Source organism: Artibeus jamaicensis, unplaced genomic scaffold (assembly GCF_021234435.1).
Source record: "Artibeus jamaicensis isolate MK-2021 breed Jamaican fruit bat unplaced genomic scaffold, CSHL_Jam_final contig_373, whole genome shotgun sequence".
Lineage (NCBI taxonomy): Eukaryota > Metazoa > Chordata > Mammalia > Chiroptera > Phyllostomidae > Artibeus > Artibeus jamaicensis.
The window spans coordinates 8,997,604-9,017,157 of record NW_026521807.1 but is presented as its reverse complement, the minus strand read 5'-3'; the positions used below and the strand labels follow the sequence as shown (position 1 = coordinate 9,017,157).

The window sequence follows — 19,554 nt, the reverse complement described above, 5'->3', positions numbered from 1 at the left end:
ACAGTCTGATGGGAATTCCTTTGTAGGTGACTGTCCCCTTATCTCTTGCTGCTTCTAGAATTCGCTCCTTCATTTTAAGTTTGGCTAATGTAACTATGATGTGCCTTGGTGTGTTCCTTCTTGGGTCCAACTTCTTTGGGACTCTCTGAGCTTCCTGGACTTCCTGGAAGTCCATCTCCTTTGCCAGATTGGGGAAGTTCTCCTTTATTATTTGTTCAAATAAGTTTTCCACTTGATGCTCTTTTTCTTCCCCTTCTGGTACCCCTATAATTCGGATGTTGGAACATTTAAAGATGTCCTGGAGGTTCCTAAGCTTCTCCTCATTTTTTTTGAATTCTTGATTCTCATTCTTTTCTAATTGGTTGTTTCTTTCTTCCTTCTGGCCCACTCCATTGATTTGAGTCCCAGTTTCCGTTCCATCACTCTTGGTTCCCTGTGCATTTTCCTTCATTTCACTTAGCATAGCCTTCATTTCTTCATCTAGTATGTGACCAAAATCAACCAGTTCTGTGAGCATTCTGATCACCAGTGTTTTGAACTGTGCATCAGATAGGTTGGCTATCTCTTGGTCTCTTAGAAGTATTGGCTCTGGGCCTTTGATCTGTTTTTCTGTTTGAGCTATTGTTTTTGTCTGGACAAGCCTGTTACGTATGAGGGGTGGAGCCTCAGGTGTTCACAGGGGTTGGGGGCAACCCAGTTGCTGGGTTGTGATGCTGTATGTTGGGGTGGGGTCAGAGAAAGAACAATGGTGCTTGCTCCATTCTCTCTCAGATTTCAGTCCCTTCTGCTGCTTCCCACAAGCAAATTGGGCCCTTCTGGTGCTGGCTCCCAGGTGGGTGGGCTTGTGTATGTTTTAGGACCCCGTGGGTCTCTTCGAGAACTCTCCTGTGAGGCTGGAAGTCTCTCCTGGTACCTCAACCCCCACAAATGTTTTCAATCAGTGCTTCTAGGCTTTATTTCCCAGTGCTGGTGCCCTAGGTTGTGTGGTCTGTCTCTCTGCCTATTTTTGTCTGGTTTATCTGTGCACAAATGTGTGACCATGGTCAGCCAGCTGCCTTGCACACCTCACTGGGTCTGCTTGTTGCCTCCACATGCCCGGGTCCACCAGCCACCACTTTTTCTTGCTGAGACCCCTCTTTGCTGGCTGCTGACTCCACTCCCCTTACCAGTCTGGATGAGTGGTTTTGGAACTTCCGTACAATTCAATTTTCTGTCAGTTCTAGTTGTTTATTTTGTTTCTAAATTTTTGTTGTCCTTAATTTTGGTTGTGCAAGGAGGCACAGTGTGTCTACCTACGCCTCCATCTTGGCTGGAAGTCTCATTATGGTTTTAATTTGCATCTCTCTGATGGCTAGTGATGCTGAGCATCCTTTCATATGTCTCTGGGCCCTCTGTATGTCCTCCTTGGAGAAGTGTCTGTTCAAGTCTTTTGCCCATTTTATAATTGGGTTTTTTGTCTGCCTGGAGTGGAGTTGTGTGAGTTCTTTATATATTCTGGTTGCTCCAATAAATTTTTAAGTAATTAATTTGTGATTGAGGTTTTTAAAGAGAAAAATTGCCATTGATATTAAATTTAGGTCATATTTCTTTTGTGGGCTATCCTAAATAAAAATGCAGATACAAATAATATGAACATTCATTGTCATTTTCTATTATTTAAAAAACCTCACAAAAACCACCATAACAAAGATTTTGCAACAGTGGACAAACTGCAACCAGCTCAGTGATCAAAGATAATCAAGTCATCGAAGTCGATAGAAGGCGGTACAGGCCAAAGTGGCTTAACATTTCCTTCTACTGTCTGTATCTGTTGTGAAAAATAAAAGTTTCTATATATTCATCTATTATTTAAATATCCTCTGTCTACAGTGTTGGCTTTATTTCTTTGAAAAATCTGTGTTTGTTGGAAAATTCTAGAATTAAACATAGAGCACCATTTATATTTTGTTAGTCTGTTGAAACTGAATTCTGTAGGAAGAGACCAGCAGAGCTGCTGACGGAATTAGCGCTTATGCAATTCAATGTTGCCTAGTGACAAATTGTGTGTGTGAGAGCCTTTAGCCTTCTGGAAACTACTTTCAAGGCTGGTATAAGTCTGTGGAATGCTTTATGAAATCTCTAATTTCCTAGGCCTATAAAGAGTACTTCAAAATGCCTACAATTGTATTTTCTGGTTGTTAAAAAGGATTAATAGTTTTTAAAAACAAAATACCCAATTATATATTCTTTACAATAGCAGTTTTTTTTTTAACCGAAATTTTCTCAGGAGTTCTACTCAGCCCTCCTACAAACCAGAAGTAGTTTCTGTAATACCCTGGCTTCCTTGATACACAGAATACTTGGAAATAACTCAGTGTCACTAAACATATTAAGGCAATAATGAAGGCTGGCTGAGTTCAATGCTCTCAGTCTTACCTACCTCTCTGCCCCTAAAGCAATAGGATTCTCACAATCTTAGCCTCTACCTTAAATGGCCTTTGGGAAAGATATTTATATATTCTATATTTTCCATGTATATAATTCTTTTATTTGTATTAATTTAAATAGGCCCATATGATATCTTTAAAATGTTTACACAAGTTTCAAAATCATTCCCTGTCACTAAAGGCAATTTAATGGTCAAAGATTTCCTTTATGTGGACATTGGTTTTGGTTCTGGTTTCCTCGGACACAGCGAAGGCTTTTCTAATGTGGAAATAACGCTTGGGAAAGAACCACGCTGTGCGTGGGAGTAATGAGGTCCTGACAGCTTCCTGTGGATTTGGCTGTGGGATCTGGGAGCCTTCCTAGGGCCAAGTTTAACAGCCCAGGGAGATTGTCTTCTCTATTTACTACCATGAACATCCTCGGAATGAACTGAAGGGGGCGATATTTACCAGGAAAATTCAGCAGGGCAGTACTTTGGAAATGAACTGGGAACCTCATACATTTAAGATATAAATTGCTTTTATTTGCCAGCTGCCACTAACATTGCACAAACATCACACACACACACACACACACACACACACACAATATGTGCAATGTAGAAATACTAAAGGGCAAATCTCAAATAGCACAGGTTGTATTATGAAATATAGTCATAGATCATAATAATAGCAAGTTAGTTTTTGTCGACAAAAGTACCCTCTACCATGTCTGTCTCAACTTCAGGAAACTTTTTTTAAAATAAAATGCAGTTTTGAAAGTTCCTCATATGATGAACTTTGGTTGTTTTTCTTCACCAAAAATAATTTCTCCTTTTAATTATGTTAATGAGGATAGGTAACATAGATAAGTCAGGCTCTGTGGTACTTCTTTTTCCAAGAGCTCTTTTTCTATTTTGAGTTTCTTCTAGCCCTTAACAGAGAACTTCTTGCAATTAAATATTAAACTTGTGCTAGAAAAAGTCATCACCAGTTTATGTCTAAATGACATTTGATAAAGTTAATTATTAGGGAATAAATACACCTGAATAAATGTAAATGTGTATATGCATTTAACTTCATGTGTATAAAATTGAATCCTACAAAATAGAATAACTAATATTTCCAAACCTGGGGATTTTGTTATCCTGCCATTAACAAAATAAACAAAGCATATAATACATATATATATGGTCATTTTATAACAGTGGCCGAACTACCCCTGGTTTGCCTATGCCAGAAAGTTTGCAATTCCAGCCACTCCTGTTTCCCCAGATAACTCAATCTGCAGTAAAAACCCCAAGCCTCCAAATTATACTACTGAATTATTTATTTTATTCTCCAATCTAAAAGAAAAACAACCTTGAGAAGATTTGGGTTGGTAGTATAGTATACATAGGTATTATTTGAAATAATAGTTTTAAAAGGTTAATATTTGCTATTTTTAAAGGGGGATACTCAATAGTTTTATATTATACTTATAAAAATCTATAGAAACAATTTTGTGTAAGCCCCAAATATAAGCACAAATAATCACTTCTACAAAATAAATATGGTTGACTGTTGATAACTCTCTTTATGGCTTAACTTCCCTATCCCTAAAATGGGAAGGTTGGACTAAATTTTCATTGGATAGAGCTCGCTTCGTAATCTAATACAATCACCTCAGAGAGAAGGAATGAAGACTTGATGGTCCAAGGTCAAAGAGCTAAAGACAATGAGAGTCTAGACTGGAACTCAGCTTTGCAGACAAGCTGGCTCCTGCTTCTCCAACAGAAAGGCAGCACATGGCTCTTAGAACAAACACTGTCCCATGATGTTGGCAAGGTATGTAAAACGGCATATGCCACTGAGCCAGATGAAGGATGCCAAAGTTTCCATGTATACATATCATGAAATGTCTTCTACCAATAAGGGAGAAATGGAGAAAAGCAAAAAGGGAATGAAGCTGAGAAGCATGAGGGGAGGTAGTCTCCAGGGTCAAGGGCAAATCATAGATGTGGTGAGAGTGAGACCCGGGGCTGGGGAGAGCAAGCTGGATCCCTGTATATTTGCCAAAATCAAAACAAGGAAAGTTTTCTGTGAGTTGCCAGATAACCACTTCTTCTCTGCCCGCCTTCATGGAGTGTGTATTTTCAAGAAATCTTGGTTTCCCCGCCTCGTCCTTTCTCTCTCTCTATATATGCCTGCTCTTCTTTTTCTCTTTCAGTTCAAATCTGTTCATTCTGATTACTTAAATTTTTTTAATTACTAGATATTTAAATACATTTATATTGATTTCACTTTAATTTATTTTTAAATTAGGAAGCAGTTTAAGAATTGGCATAATCCTGAGTTGGGGTAAACTGAGAAATTAAACTGTATTTCAAAAAGAATTTGCCTTAAAATTAAGATCCTGCTGCAACTACAAATGTAGAGCCTTTCATAACATTCCTGAGACATTTTTCAAGTATTTGCAAAATGACACAATTGTCACAGTCAAATCAACCATTTGCTTATCACCTACGGGGCCCCAAGTAAAACGTGTCCTCTCCATCCAGCATTATTTTCAAATAAATAATTTGCCATGATGATCTTGTTTTGCTTTTGAGGCACTTTATGTCAACTCAATACTCTTATGTTTCTCTATATCACATATTGAGGAATTGAGTTGGTTGCATATTAGCAAAGATCAAGACTATCAGGTTCCTCGTGATTATTTCTATGCACTCAGTCATCAAGCATGTTGAATTCACAGACAGTGGTAAAATATCAGTCCCAGACTCAATTCAAAACTATGGATATGTGTTGCTTTGCGCTTGGGGACAATCTCTTTTATGATACAAAAAAGAAGACTGTCTCTAGGAGAGAGCACATCAGAAAGCTGATATCCTTCTCCAAACATGATAGCATTGTTCGCTTTTGTATTTAGAGGTCTTTTCATGCTGTGCATTGCTAGAGTTAGTTCTTTAGTTTACTGCTGCCATTGATTTTTACAGTTTCAATTCTGAGAATTCTTTACAAATGTAGCTGTTCTCCTTCACATAGTATTTGCTGTCAAGGCTGCTCTTTCCACTGCTCTGGCGGTCTGGCCTTCTCTAATGCTGCCATACTAATTAAAATAAGCAGATTTTTAGTTTTCTCCTTGTTTATCACCATGAGTATTAAATTCCCTATAACTGACTACTCATTCCCAGAATATGTACTGCTTTTGTCAGATACTCAAAAGGGATTACTACTGGGAGGTATTATTGATTTCTAAAATGACCAGAAGGAAATTTTGTGATTTAGTTTTTTTACGTCTTCTTATATAAGGTTAATGAATTTATGAAGCTTTCCCACAACAGAGCATGTCAGGTTATAATGACCATCTGTGAGCCTTTCGACTGATAACATCGACAAATGAATAGCAACCCAACAAAGCAGAGAGGGGGGCACTTTGCTACAAAAGAGTGTTAAATAATTACAGATTATTTTAACTATAGTGCATGTATTCATGTGGGTATCTTTAAGCAATCCCTCCTTTACAAATAATCATTCTCAATAAAATTATAAAGTTCATGAATAATGAGAGAGCATATCTTTTCTTTTCATATAATACTTTGTATTCATTTGTTGTGTTTCTCGCCTTTGTGAAACGTCTTAAAGCTGTACAGAAACTATGAAAACCTAGGAAGAGAGGGTGATCTGGGAAAAAAAACAATGAACTTTAAGTTTATTTTGGTAGGTCTTTGGAAGAAAGAAAAAATAGAATCTGTATTTACTGGAATCAGAACACAGTAGGCAGACTGCTTGAAACTAAGTTTTGAATTACTAATGCTTAAAAAGATTTTCTACAAGTGTGCCTAAAGAGAAAGAGTGGAATAAAAACCATATGAGCAGGTACTTGACTAACTTCATTTCATCCAATGTCATTTCATTATACCATTGATGAGATTCCACAGAAACTTAACTCTTGTTTATGAATAGCCTATGGTAAAATTGGTTTTGTTATTTATTGTTTTGTTTAAATTCGTAGAACTTGTTGACAATGTTAAATGAGGACTGACTTACTACAGTCTTTAGTTAATATATATAAATATTTTTGTTGTCTATGACCTTGACTGCACCAATGTCTTTTAAAAATGGGCATGGCATGTACATAAAGAAAAAAAACACAAAGTTAAAATAAAACAAACATTAAATGAGCCATGTAAGTTAAAATAGCTGTAATTAGTTCCTGTGAATTGGTGTAAGAATATAAATTGTATTTGTGCTATTTTTGTGTTATATATATTTCCCTCTTTCCAAAAGTTTGTATTATGCCACTTTGCTTTTACAAAGGACCTGTGTTAGTATTGTAAAGGCTTTTCTTCCTAAAGGTGAAAATCCTCTTTAGATTTCTTTTGGTTAGCGAAAACAGGCACTAATGAAAGTTGTGTGACTTTTGGAAAGTGAAAAATCAGTTTCTCCCATTTAATTTGGCTATAAAAATACATTTGACAAAATAATTTGCCAAGGCCTGTTCTAGACTGACTCAGAAAGAGAAAGCTAAGACTCCTTCTTCTAACCAATTAACCTGATATTTCTCTTTCATCTTTATTATCATATTGTCTAACACACACAATTTTGTCTTTTAAATTTTCACACATTTGATGCAGAAACCTAAAACCAACACAAAACAAACCCAGCAACTGCCTGGTCTTTCACATGGTCCCGGCATGTTTTTAGATGCGGTTGTCAGTAATCCTCTGAGAGACAAGAGGCCCCGACATCTCCCTTCCATGCACAGCCCTCGGTCCCAGCCTGGCCTGAAGCAGCCTGTGCCCCAGGAGTGTGTGGCTCTGTGTTCTGGTTTTTGCTCTGACAGTCTTTCCATCTAACGATATTGGCTCACATATGAACAAAAAGGATGGTAGTGAGCCATCCACTATGGGCCTAGAATCAACTCTTGGCCTAAGGATGAAGATGGAGCTACTTATATAAAAGCTAACTCCACGGGGATGATAAAGTCTTGCCACTAAACTATTATGTATCCTTTTCCATTCAATGTAAAGTCAAGATTCATATTCAGAGAAACCATTTTCTGGCCTCATCCATATTGATAACAACAGACCATGGTACAAAATGATCCTGTTAATTGGCTAATATGTCATTTTACTTTTCTTGGAGGACATTCAGTATAAATTTATATTTTGTGTGATAGAAGTTGTCTGTGCAAAAATTCCATGGTGTCTTAAATCTATGCTCATAGACATCTGCTCCTTTAGTGGGAAAGTGCCCACATTTACACATTTCTGTTGAAATAAGGTAGTCACCTGACCTACTGGTGAGTAACTAGTCTGCCCTAGCAGGGAACATATGGACAGTTTGATACAGTGAGCAAGAGTAAGATTTCATGCACATAGCAGGACTCACGGGAAATTAGCAAGTAGGAAACCATCACTAAGCAAAAGTTGTATTTTGACACTATCCATCATTTGTCCTTTGAATCTTACAGTCCTTATAATGCTGATAAATATATCTTTGTTTTAAGTTACCCACTAGATTAAAATACAGAACTGAAAAAAAAGACAAATTCTTTCCTACGAGGTGGTTTTAAACTAATATATTATGCTGCAGGCTGGAAATACAAAAAGCATCTTATTAAAACACATCATAAATGACCCATGTAGAACAGTTTATTTTTCATTAGCAAGGTAGGGAGGTGTGGAGCCAAATAAATCAAAATGAACAAGGCAATAACTGTCCCTCCCATGATATCATCTTAAATGTGGAAGTAATAAAGAAAACACGCTTTAAAGAAAGAATGTTTTACTGGTGAATTCATTTTTATATTTAGAAAGAAAAACTTCTTCATGCTTCTGAGAAATAGTGAGTCTATTATTTTATGTGAAAAGTAAAATTTAAAAGAATACAATGTTAGGTTCCTGAAGCTGGTCCAGGAAATACAGTAGTAATTTACTTTAAATAATAGCAGTGTAAGATAACTTTTAACCTTTAGAAATAATTTCTTAATAACTTTCTACAGTGACAGATGGTTACTAGACTTGTCGTGGTGGTCATGTCATAAGGTATATGTAAGTATAGACCCACTGTTATACACCTGAAACTAATATTGTATATCAGATAGAATTTAATAAAAAAATCCTAGCTAAACCAAATGATTACTTCTGATATGAACCCAATGCTTGCAGAATTTACATTCAGGAAGCAACATTGTCTGCAATATCTTTTATAGTTATAATGGTGTAGATTTCACAGGAATACAATGACCATTATTATAGTATATTTTTTAAAATACACATTGCCCCCAAATTGACAATAACACCTTCATAGCCAGTGAGATTCCCAGAGTTCAAATGTCTCTTTCCTAAGTTTGAATAGGGGGTATTGACCAGGTTAGAGGTTGTCGGTGACACATTGACTTTTGTAATCTTATAAAGTAAACAGATATGAGCCTATGACTTGATCCTCCAATAGTGTTTTTCTAAATCTTGTACTAAATAATGAGGACCTAGGAGCTTTTGTTTTCTCTATTTTAAGCAATATGATCCAGTGACAAACAGCAAACAACGATGCCTCTCTTACAATTTGTATTACGTCCACTTAATGAATAACATACACTCAAGAACCCACCAATACATGAGATGATAAAAAAGCTATAGTACATACATACAACAGAATATCACTAAGCCATAAGAAATGAAATCTCACATTTGTAACAGATTGGAGGTACCTAGAGGGCATTAGGTTAAATGAAATGAGACAGAGCAAGACAAACACCCTATGATTTTATATATATGTAGAATATAAAGAACAAAATAAATGAACAAACAAAATAGAAACAAAGTCACAGATGTAGAGAACAGACTAATGGCTGCCAGAGGGGACAGGTTTGATGGGCTGGGTGAAAAAGGTGAAGGGACTGAGCAGTACAGATCGGGAGTTACAGGATCCTCCTGGGAATGCACAGTCCAGCACAGGGAATGCAGTCGACAGTATTGTAGTAACTATGGATGGCGCCCGGCAGTTCCTGGACACACTGGGGGACAACTCTGTCAAGTACATGACTGTCTAACCAGGAGGCCATATACCTGATACTAATAAAAAATAATATTAAGTGCAAACTGTAATGGAAAATAAAAATAAAAAATAAAATCTAGAAGCAATAAAAGTTTGATCAAAGAAAGCTTGAATCTGAGTGTTTTAAATTGCATTGTAATAAATAAATGTCAGTGTTACTTACTTTTTAATTTTCCCATGTATTTATAACCAACAGTAAAAGATTTTTAAACAGTTGTATTGAAATTTTTGAAAATAAAAAAGAAAACTATTAGTATGTATTGGTAAGTATGATTTCATAGGTGGTCATATTCGTATATTTATTTTATGCTTGACCAAGATATCTCTATGTATCTAACATTTAAAAACATATAGTTTTCAAACATAAAAATTTAAAAAATGTATAGTTTTTAAATTTAAAAATGTTATGATTTAAAAGTAAACAAATATTTTATACTCATGTAGAGCAAAAAAAGAATATTTTAGGATTTCTATATTCATTAGAGACATTTTAATATTTGTTTTAACCCTTCCCCCCCAATTTCCCTGTTTGTAATATATTGTTTTCTTTTGCCTTTTTCAAAAGAACAGTCTAGAAGTATATGCTATTTGGAGTATGTGAATACAAATTTCCATAACTATAAGCATGTTTCCACATCAATTCATCTATATCCATGCAAAAAGGAAAAATATATAGCCAAGAATCTGAGGACTGAACCATCTGAAAAGAGCACTTGTTTGATTAAAAAGGAAGAGGACTAGATGGGATATCCATGTGTAATAATATTACAAACTCTGTCAGATTATGCAAATAATGATTTTGTAAAATATTTTAGAAAATATGCACCAAGGCAAAATCTATCAGTAAAATGTTTGCCTTCCGAAAGCATGCAACCTAGATTATTGTCTTAATTTGTATAGCATGTGGCTGTGGTCATTATACAGCACAGTTTTCAAACAGGGGTCTACAGACCAACCTATAGCAGAAAACCCAATGACCTTGCTAGCAATGCAGCCTTCTAGCACTGTTCCAAACTTAACCAAATGATCTCTGGGACTGGCTTCATGGACCAGCGCAGGAGAGCAGCACATTCAGTGCAATGGTCTGCTGTCACCATGTTGAGACTTTTCACTGACTTTTGTGCGATGGGCTTCATACTCTCATTTTGCACTGTGCCCTGCTTCGGTATGTAACTGTTTCTAGGAATGGGCACTCCGGAGCATACCTGCCTTTTAAACACCCAGTGCAGGTGATTTTGATTGAGATGTTTGCACAATAATTGTAATACACATGAAAGATTGAGAATAAAAGACTTCTAAGGTAAAAAAGCAAAAAAAATTTGATCTTACTTCTTATTGTCTAACAAGAAAGGGCTAAGAACATAGAGGCAACAAAGAAACAATGGGAGATAGTAACCATGTCATCTTAGAATTCATAAAAGGCTAGCAGTGAAAGTCAGAGAAAAGCCAAACACCATGCTTATATTATAAAAACATTTTCAAAGTTCCGAGATAGATGGGATTGTACATTGGGTCAGAAGTTCTGTAAAGAATGTGGTCGGTGCCCTTGCTGGTGTGACTGCATGGGTTGGAGTGTCATTTTGTGATGGAAAGACTGTGAATTTAATTACCAGTCAGGGCGCCTACCTAGGTGGTGGGTTCACCCTGGTCTGCGTGGAGACAGAAGGCAACCTATCAATGTTTCTCTCTCACATCACTGATTCTGTCTCTCCTTTCTTCTCACCTTTCCTCTCTCTCTAAAAGCAACTAAAAAACACATCCTTAGTTGAGGATCAGATAAATACATGCGTACAGACACATTATGTTGTTCAAAAATCAATTTATTTTTTTCTGTAAAAACACGTTTTTCATTTTCACCAATAACTTTACTGATGGGGTATTTTGAGTAAGTGGGCTGTCTCTTGCATGGTATAATGTTGATTGTTCTCAATTAATATCTCAGTTTGATCGCTATCAACTTCAACTGGTCCACCCAATCATGGAGCATTGTCCAGTGAGAAATCTCCAGCATGAACTTCATACACCACTTCTGGCATGTTTGATCAGTCACAGCATCTTCTCTATACCCTGCACAAGTCTTTATCCACATTTCAGCTGTATTTTTACCTTTCTTGAAATAATGAAGCATAATATGCTAAAAATATTGCTTATTTTCTTCCATCTTCAATATTAAAATGGCTATACAAAAATTCACCAATTTTGATAAGAATTTTTAAATGCACTCTGATATGACGACTGTCACAATCTACCAGAATTGTGTCAAATAAAATTAAATGTAATTAAGCACTACTAACCCAGTGTATGGAAAAAGAATGAATGGTCTTTTTTGCCAACCCAATGCACACATATATGCATACATGCACACACAAATACATACTGGAATATAGTCAGAAAAAATCAGAGATTAACTCACTATAAACTTAATGTGATATCCTGACCAAATTTGTTAATCAAAGATAAAATCTTCATTGCTGAATGTATCCTGCGCTCACATGTTAAAGTTGTGAAGATGCAAGAATACCAAAGATGGAGAAAAGCCAAAGGAAGTTTACAAAGACCTGGAACATTTGAAAGTTCTGATGCCAAATAACAAGGGCTCTTAAATAGATTAAGTACAATAAGAAAGGACATCAAGCAGAATCAAAGGCCAGCACTGAGGACCTTGTACAAAAATCTGATGAAGTTATCAATCAACAAATCAATCAATCCATTGAGAGGAATGAAGCTTTACTTGGCCCAAACAGTGCACACAACGTTTTTATAAAAGAGAGCACTGAATTCTACCATATTCTGGAGACACTTTAAACCATTGTTTCCATGCTGGAGTAATAGCAACCATATAGTAACAGGGCTGAACACAGAAAAGGTGCTTCATAGATTTTATCTAAACTTGTTACTCTGTGCTCATTAAAATGAGGAAGTGCTACCTGAGGCTGCCTCAGACTAAAACTACTGTATTTAGCTGGAGTGTTAAACTGAACTTAAAACATCCCAGGTGCTCCTCCACTGAGTTCTCCCAAACACAGATTAATCTCATCAAGTTAGCTCGGCAATTTGAACACCTATGTATAAAATTTTAGTTTCAGCTTCACTGGTTATTAGCCGGTCTTTATTCCAGATAAGTAACATTTCTTGGCTATACTTCAGAAGACATTTGCTCAAAACAACCCATACCCCTCAAAAATTTTGCAATTTATGACAAAATATGTAATGTTAAGCCACAACACAGAGAGAGTAGATTCATTCGTATTCTGCTTTGTTTCTTTTTTCTCCATCAAGGGAAATAATTTTCAAGCTGGCAAATCTAGAATAAACATTATTAGTAGGGAATTGAAGTGCAAGAGAGGTGCAGAGATAATGAGAGACTACTTTTCGGCTTTAAATTAATTCACGCCTTCGGGCCCAGATAAATTATATCCCAGAGTATTTAAACAACTTGCAGATGTGATCAAGCAACAGCTGTGATTAAACTCTAAGAAACATGGGGAAAAAGTAGTCCCCAAAGTCTAGAGATGAACAAGTGTTATCCCCTCTAAAAATTATAAACTTCGTGTAAGCTCTTGGTCAAATTCTTGAACAATGGTTAAGCAGACTGTGAGTAGCTTCCTTGATGGAAAGAACCCATCTAAATCGTTCAACATCCAGTTCTGAAGTTCCTTAACAGGGTGTGTCCTTAGTAGGTACCTAATAAATATTTATTCAATATTTAACTGACCACATAGAAAGAAAAGTTGTATTTGAAATTAACATGAATTCACCAAGAAATATACACAAATTACTTAACTCTCAGGCTCATTGTTGCACTAGTCAGAACAAACCAGTTTATGCCCTATTGAAAGCCCCCAAATTTTGAAGTTTTGAATCAAAATGACTTACATTTTGTTCACATTTCATGTCTTTGTGGGGGATGGTGGACCGTCTCCATGCTGTCCTCACTCCAGAACTCAAGCCTCAGAATAGACACCATCTGAAGTGTTGCCAATTACAGGGGCAGAGAGGAGAGAAAACTCTGTGGGAATGGTAAACACGATAACAGCTTACACCTGGAAGTGATGCATACCTTTGCACTCATGTGACTGGGCTAACAAGTCACATGGCAATGCCTATCGGAGGAGGGAGGTAGAAACCTACCCCACACTCAGGAGGAGAATAAAAAATACCCAGTTACCCCTGGCTGGTGTAGCTCAGTGGATTGAGCGCAGGCCTGCAAACCAGAGAATCACAGTTCAATTCCCAGTCAGGGCACATGCCTGGGTTGCAGGCCTATTCCCTGCAGGCCAGTTCCCAGCAGGGGACGCACTAGAGGCAACCATACATTGATGTTTCTCTCCACCTCTCCTTCCCCTCTAAAGGTAAATAAATATAAAAAAATACCTAGTAAAAGTACAGAAGGCTACCATATTATCTGGAAAATAGAAATTGTAGTAGTTATCTCTTGTAATATTATCTAACTATAATATAGCTATCTGTTATAATAGCTATCTTGTATTTTTTATATGAAATGCCATAGTACTTTTGTTTTCTAAATTAATTTAAATCTAATCCAGGGGCACCAATGCCCAAGCTGGTGAGTAGTAATGTAATGATCATCTTGATTTTGGTGGGGTTGGAAGGAGAGCAGCATTTATCTTATTACATTTGCACAAGAACGCACCAAAGCGCTTTCATCCTATAGATACCTTGAAAGTAAAGCTGGATTTTCCAGTCTTCCCTATATCATGGTCACAACTACAAAAAAATTGTCCACTTCCATGTGATCCATTAGAAAATAGGCTTTTCTTGCTATTTTAGTGCTTAGCTTGGGCATGGTTGTTGGAGATAACGTCAGATGGAGGTGGGGCTAAAAGCTTTGGCCAGTTGTCTAGCCTCCATGGCTGCACCTTGCAGCCGCCCCTTCTGAAGTCCTGTTCTTTCCCTAGGTTGCACACAGGAGCATAACGCTCACCATCTTGTACACACATTCTTCTAAAGTCTGAAGGAAACTTTTATTTTCACAGCTCTCTGCATTTTTGTCTATTCTCCCCAAATTTCCTTTTACTTTCCAAAGACTGGTCTCTCTCCTATCCCTATCTGAAATGAACTGGCTTAATCTTTTACATGAATTAGTTTTTTAGAAACAGGTGGAGAGATGAGGCTGTTGTTCAATAACTTCTGCTTTAACCCTTGCAACACCGACCAATACTCTTGAAGTAAGACAGCAAGAGCCTGAGGACAGCTAGATCAGGAGTGGAAACATAGAAATGAAGGTCTCAAGGAGGGTTAGCAACAGGGGAGTGGGAGGAGGAGATGGGGGGAGAAGATACAGAAAATAAGTAGCATAGACAGTAGATAGAAAATAGATGGGGGGGCAAGAATAGCATGGGAAATATAGAATCTAAAGGACTTGAGACACATGGTCATAAACTAAAGGGGGGTAATGGTGGAGATGGGGGGGTAGGGTGGAGGGGAATGAAAGGGGGAATAGAACAACTGTAACAGCATAATCAATAAAAAAATTTAAAAAAAAGACAGCAAAAGCCTGGATGAATCCTTGCTGAAAGGAAGAAATGTCCTGGGAGAAAAATACAAGAAATTATGTTTAATAATATTACCTTAAATATGTTTAAGGTAATATCTTTAACTTGGTGATTAAATGAAAATGCAAGTAGAATCAAATATAGCAGCTGACGGAGTAAGCTTTCAATCAGTGACATTTTTATTATTACTGTCAAATCATATTAATTAGTTATATTTCCATGTTTAGAACAGTTACTGAACTGGCTATTTCAATAATGATGTAATCAAAATGTCTCTATGCATTCAGGGAAATAAACAGTGTTTGTAGAAGATAGTACACGAAATCTAATATGAAATTACATTCCTTCATTTTGTAGATGAGAAATCATAATACATACAGACTTTCTTTCAATAGTAAGAAAGTTTATATTGTTCCCTTTAATGAGTATTAGTAAGCAATTCTATTCCTGTTTTTTTTGTTTTATAGTTTTAATGTTATCAAAAATAAACCAATGGATATCTATGCATTAATCCTATAGTGGCTTCTCATCTGAAATTATTTTTTAATAAACTATTAGTTGAATACTTTATTAGGTCTCCTTCAGTTTTATTCAAATAATTGAAAATCGTTTGGCCATCAAAAAGTGCCAAAACACCAAAATCATGATTGCCCTTTGGAGGGGTTCCCCCCTTCTTTCCAGAAGTCGTTACAATTTGGGGCAGTGCACATGGCAGCATGTAGGATGGGCGAAATGATGAGGTGCATGTATTTTTGTTTGCTAAAGTCCAAACTGGGTGATTTAGAAAGGGCAAATAAGGAAGGACTTAGTGCACACCAGTACCAGAAAAAAGGCTCATCATCAGGTAGTTGAATTTTAGGAAAGACCTGAAAAAAGCCTCATCATCGGGAAGGAAAGACTGAGGTCCGACAATTGATTCGCATGCCAGTGGGCCCTTGCAAAGGGCCCCAGGTAAAAGAAAACAGCACTATACCAATGGAATCTTTAGGGCTTCGAGTGCTTTTAGTTTAGTTTGAGCAGGCATTTTTTGGAGTTCTTATGGATTAATTTAAGACAATCATTTATCAATAGTATATATTTCTGCCATTCTGTTTTTCAAATTTATTGTGCTTATTAACTCCAAAGAGAAACTTGGAATCAAAATTGACCTCCATTTATTATCAAATGAAAAGGCGACAAGCAATTTCAGTCTTAATCGTTTGAGAAATAAGGGTCAAGAATCTATAAACTCCAAATTCTGACCGGAGCTTTCAGTCCTGCACCTCAGATCCTTTTTCTGATACTTGCTGAAAATGTCACTGGCTCTCTGAGTATCAAAACCAGTAAATGTGGAGAAAGATTTTATTGAATTCCTTTGCAATGTATTTTCTTTATTTTTACCTTTTCTAGTTTGAGAGCCATCACTGTTATTAATAACAAGTATAGAAGCTAAAAAGAAACCCTGATTTTTCCCTCCTTATATGTTTACCACTTGGTTTTTCCGGGCTAAAGCTTCCTTTTATTTTACTTCCTGCTATTAATATAGAATCTCACTGTAAACCAAATCTCAATGTAGAATTCTATAACTATAGAATTGAAATAACAACTTAAATACAAAGATACTCACTGCAGAATTATTTGAAAAATAAAAACCTGTAATATTTGAATGGGGATTTCTTAAATACATTATAGTCTATCTATACCACAAAAGACTAAGTAGCTAACTTAAAAAGTGATATAGAAATATAAATATTTGGAAGATGCTTAATAAATATAAAAACATATCACAGTACAATATGTACTATGTGATCCCATTGTTAGTAAATATTTTATACACACACATATTATAAATGCATAGATGAATTCTGGAGAGGTAAATTAGAATGGTGAACAGTATTACTGCTTAGGGGTAGGATTGGAAAGCTTGTTGGGAAAGGGTCTTTTTATTTCTACCTTTGATCTTACTGTATGAATAAATTTTTTGAATCACTATATATTTGTTGAATAATAAAATGTATTTTATTTTAACATAACAAAATAAATGAGAAAATTAGAGTAAGAAGCAAGCAAGGGAGAAAGTAAATTAAAGCTAAGGGTTAATGCACAAAAATACCTTGTTAAGCAGTTTGCTCCAGTTCAGGGTGTCAGACCCATTTTCACCGGGGCCACATCAGCCTCGAGGTTGCCTTCAAGGGGCCAAATGTAATTTTCGAGCTGTATAAATGTGACTACTCCTTAGGAGTTAAGCAAGAGCTCGGCGCTGCTGAGAGGTAAAAACAAGGTGGAGGGCCAGACTGGGCTGCGGGCCTTGTGTTTGCCACCTGCGCTCTAGTTGTCAGAGATGAGTTTTTGACAAAATTTGTGCTTTCATGTATCTGAAGAAAATAGGTAAAATTTATCAGTTTTAAGTATTATGTAACCTAATCCTTGTGCTGAGGCCTAAGATCAATTTCTACTATTCTTGTAAGCCAGGAAAGTGTGTAACAGGAAGGCAAATCAAATCAATTTGATCCCAAATCAACGATGTTTGCTTCTAGAGCACATCGATTTTTGAAAACTTTATTCATAACTAAATACTGCTTCCTGACATATTTGACCAGGGATGAATAGTGGAAGGGTTGTTACCTCTAAACCAAAACTGAACAAAATTAATTAAAAGCAAGTTATGCTCAGTTTTACTAGAGAAGCATACTTGTGACATTTGTCCTTAGGGAAGCAGGGAGGACTCTCAGTCCTGATAACTTCAGCATCTTCCCTAATTTACAGTCATGTTGAGCAACTCCATCCTCATTCCTGGAGCCAGTTGAATTAACCCCAGTTGGAGCACTGGAAAGCATTATTTGAAAATATTACTATTACCATTTACAGACATGTAAACCACCTAAGATTTCTTTTATGAAAACACTGTCCGTATTTTAAAAAAATTGCCTTGACAAAAACAGTTCTGGTTTGACTCATCATTTTGTTGCTTAAAGTGATGAGTGTACAAAGTGTCACCTGATGAACCAACACTGCACTGCAGATACACAGCCATGCACTGCATGGTTATATACTATCAGGACAGGAGGCTCTGTGTGTAGAAATGTTGCTTTGACGCAACACGAGGTACATGCAAAACACGCAAACTTCTGTAACTGTCTTTGGAAAAAAATAAAACAAGTTTTTGTGTTTCTTTTTAAAGTTACAGGATTTCATGCTATAAGCAATGAGAAAATCTGTGTGTCCCTGGTGAAATGCTATGATATAGTATAAACTTGGTTTTCACTCTGAAATGTAGGCCTCTCTGCCGCTACATCTGCTAACATTTTCTTTTATCAGTTTCAGACCAGCTTTTCTTTTTATCTGACCATGATGAAAAGCAACAGATAAATTATAGTAAATAAGTGCAAAATCAGTTTGTTAAGGTGAAATGTGTAGTGGTATATCAAAATGTTCTTGTTTATGTTGGGCCTTCTTTTTGAACTTAATATCTTAAAACATAGTAAATCAGCTATTTCCCCCACTCAATTTGAACTCCACACTATTCATTACTATGTGTGGTTCCTTGATGTAAGTTGTAATTTACTTAATTTTCTCCACCTCTTAGTCCCACTCTCTAATACGGTTTTTCCAGAGCTGATGGAAGACCTGAAGAAAAATGGAAGATTTCTTCAAAGCTCTGATTTTGTTTTAGTTTTTGCCAATATATGATGTGGAAAAATTTACTTAAGAACATTAGTACATTATGCTATAAATATAGAGTCTGTAAAGTTAAAACAGGTCCTGAGCACTTCCATTTTTTTTTTAGGTTCCTGTTTTAAAAAAGGAGAAAAAAGAAAGAGAAAGAGGACAAGGACAACACAAGAAACTTTGAAATGCATTAGAGACTATGGCATATTTTCAATATTTCTATTTATCAAGTCAATACTTTAATTTTAAAAATATGATGTCTGATTTAAAACTTCATTTGGAGAGAACATTAAAATATATACATTTGAAGCTCTGTGGGAATGTGAGCTATGGGCTCAAGGGCCCTCCTGCCCTTTCGGGCCAACTCTGGTCTTTTCCCACTTTTCCCATTTCTTTCCTCACCTTCACCCCTACTCTGGCCAGTCTCCCTCCCTTTCTCTCTCCCTCCCTTTCTTCCTTTGTTCTTTCCTTCCTTCCTTCCCTGGGATTTTCCCCCCTGTTAATGCTGTTTAATTGAGAGAAGTAAATCAAGAAAAATAACAACAGAGAATTTTTTTGATTGAGGATTATTTTATGTAGTGTACTCACTATAAAGCTAATGTATGACACATTATAGAACTTTAAGAAAATTATAAAGTAAGTTATAACATTGAAGAAAGTAACTTTAAAGCATCTTTTAAAATCTCCCTAATATGTCTTTCCAAATAGACTGCATGCATATTTTTAAATATTTTTTCTTTTTAAAGAAAATTTCCCACAGCTTTATCAAGGAATAGCTGGCAAATAAAAATTATATGTATTAAGAGCATACAATGTGATGTTTTGATATATATATATATATATATATATATATATATATATATAGTTAAATGATTGCATGAGTAAGTTAATTAACAATTCCATCACATCACATACTTAATTTTTTGGTTTGTGGTAAGAAC

At 36.0% G+C, this 19,554-nt stretch overlaps 1 long non-coding RNA gene across 1 annotated transcript in view; it reads left to right on the top strand.

The window, feature by feature from the left end:
- Positions 1-19,163, top strand: part of LOC128627294 (uncharacterized) — a 79,488-nt gene extending 60,325 nt beyond the window's left edge. Inside the window, exon 3 of the long non-coding RNA XR_008391463.1 lies at positions 18,732-19,163. This is a non-coding gene — a long non-coding RNA (uncharacterized LOC128627294). The remainder of the gene's footprint in view (positions 1-18,731) is intronic.
- Positions 19,164-19,554: the final 391 nt, after the last annotated feature.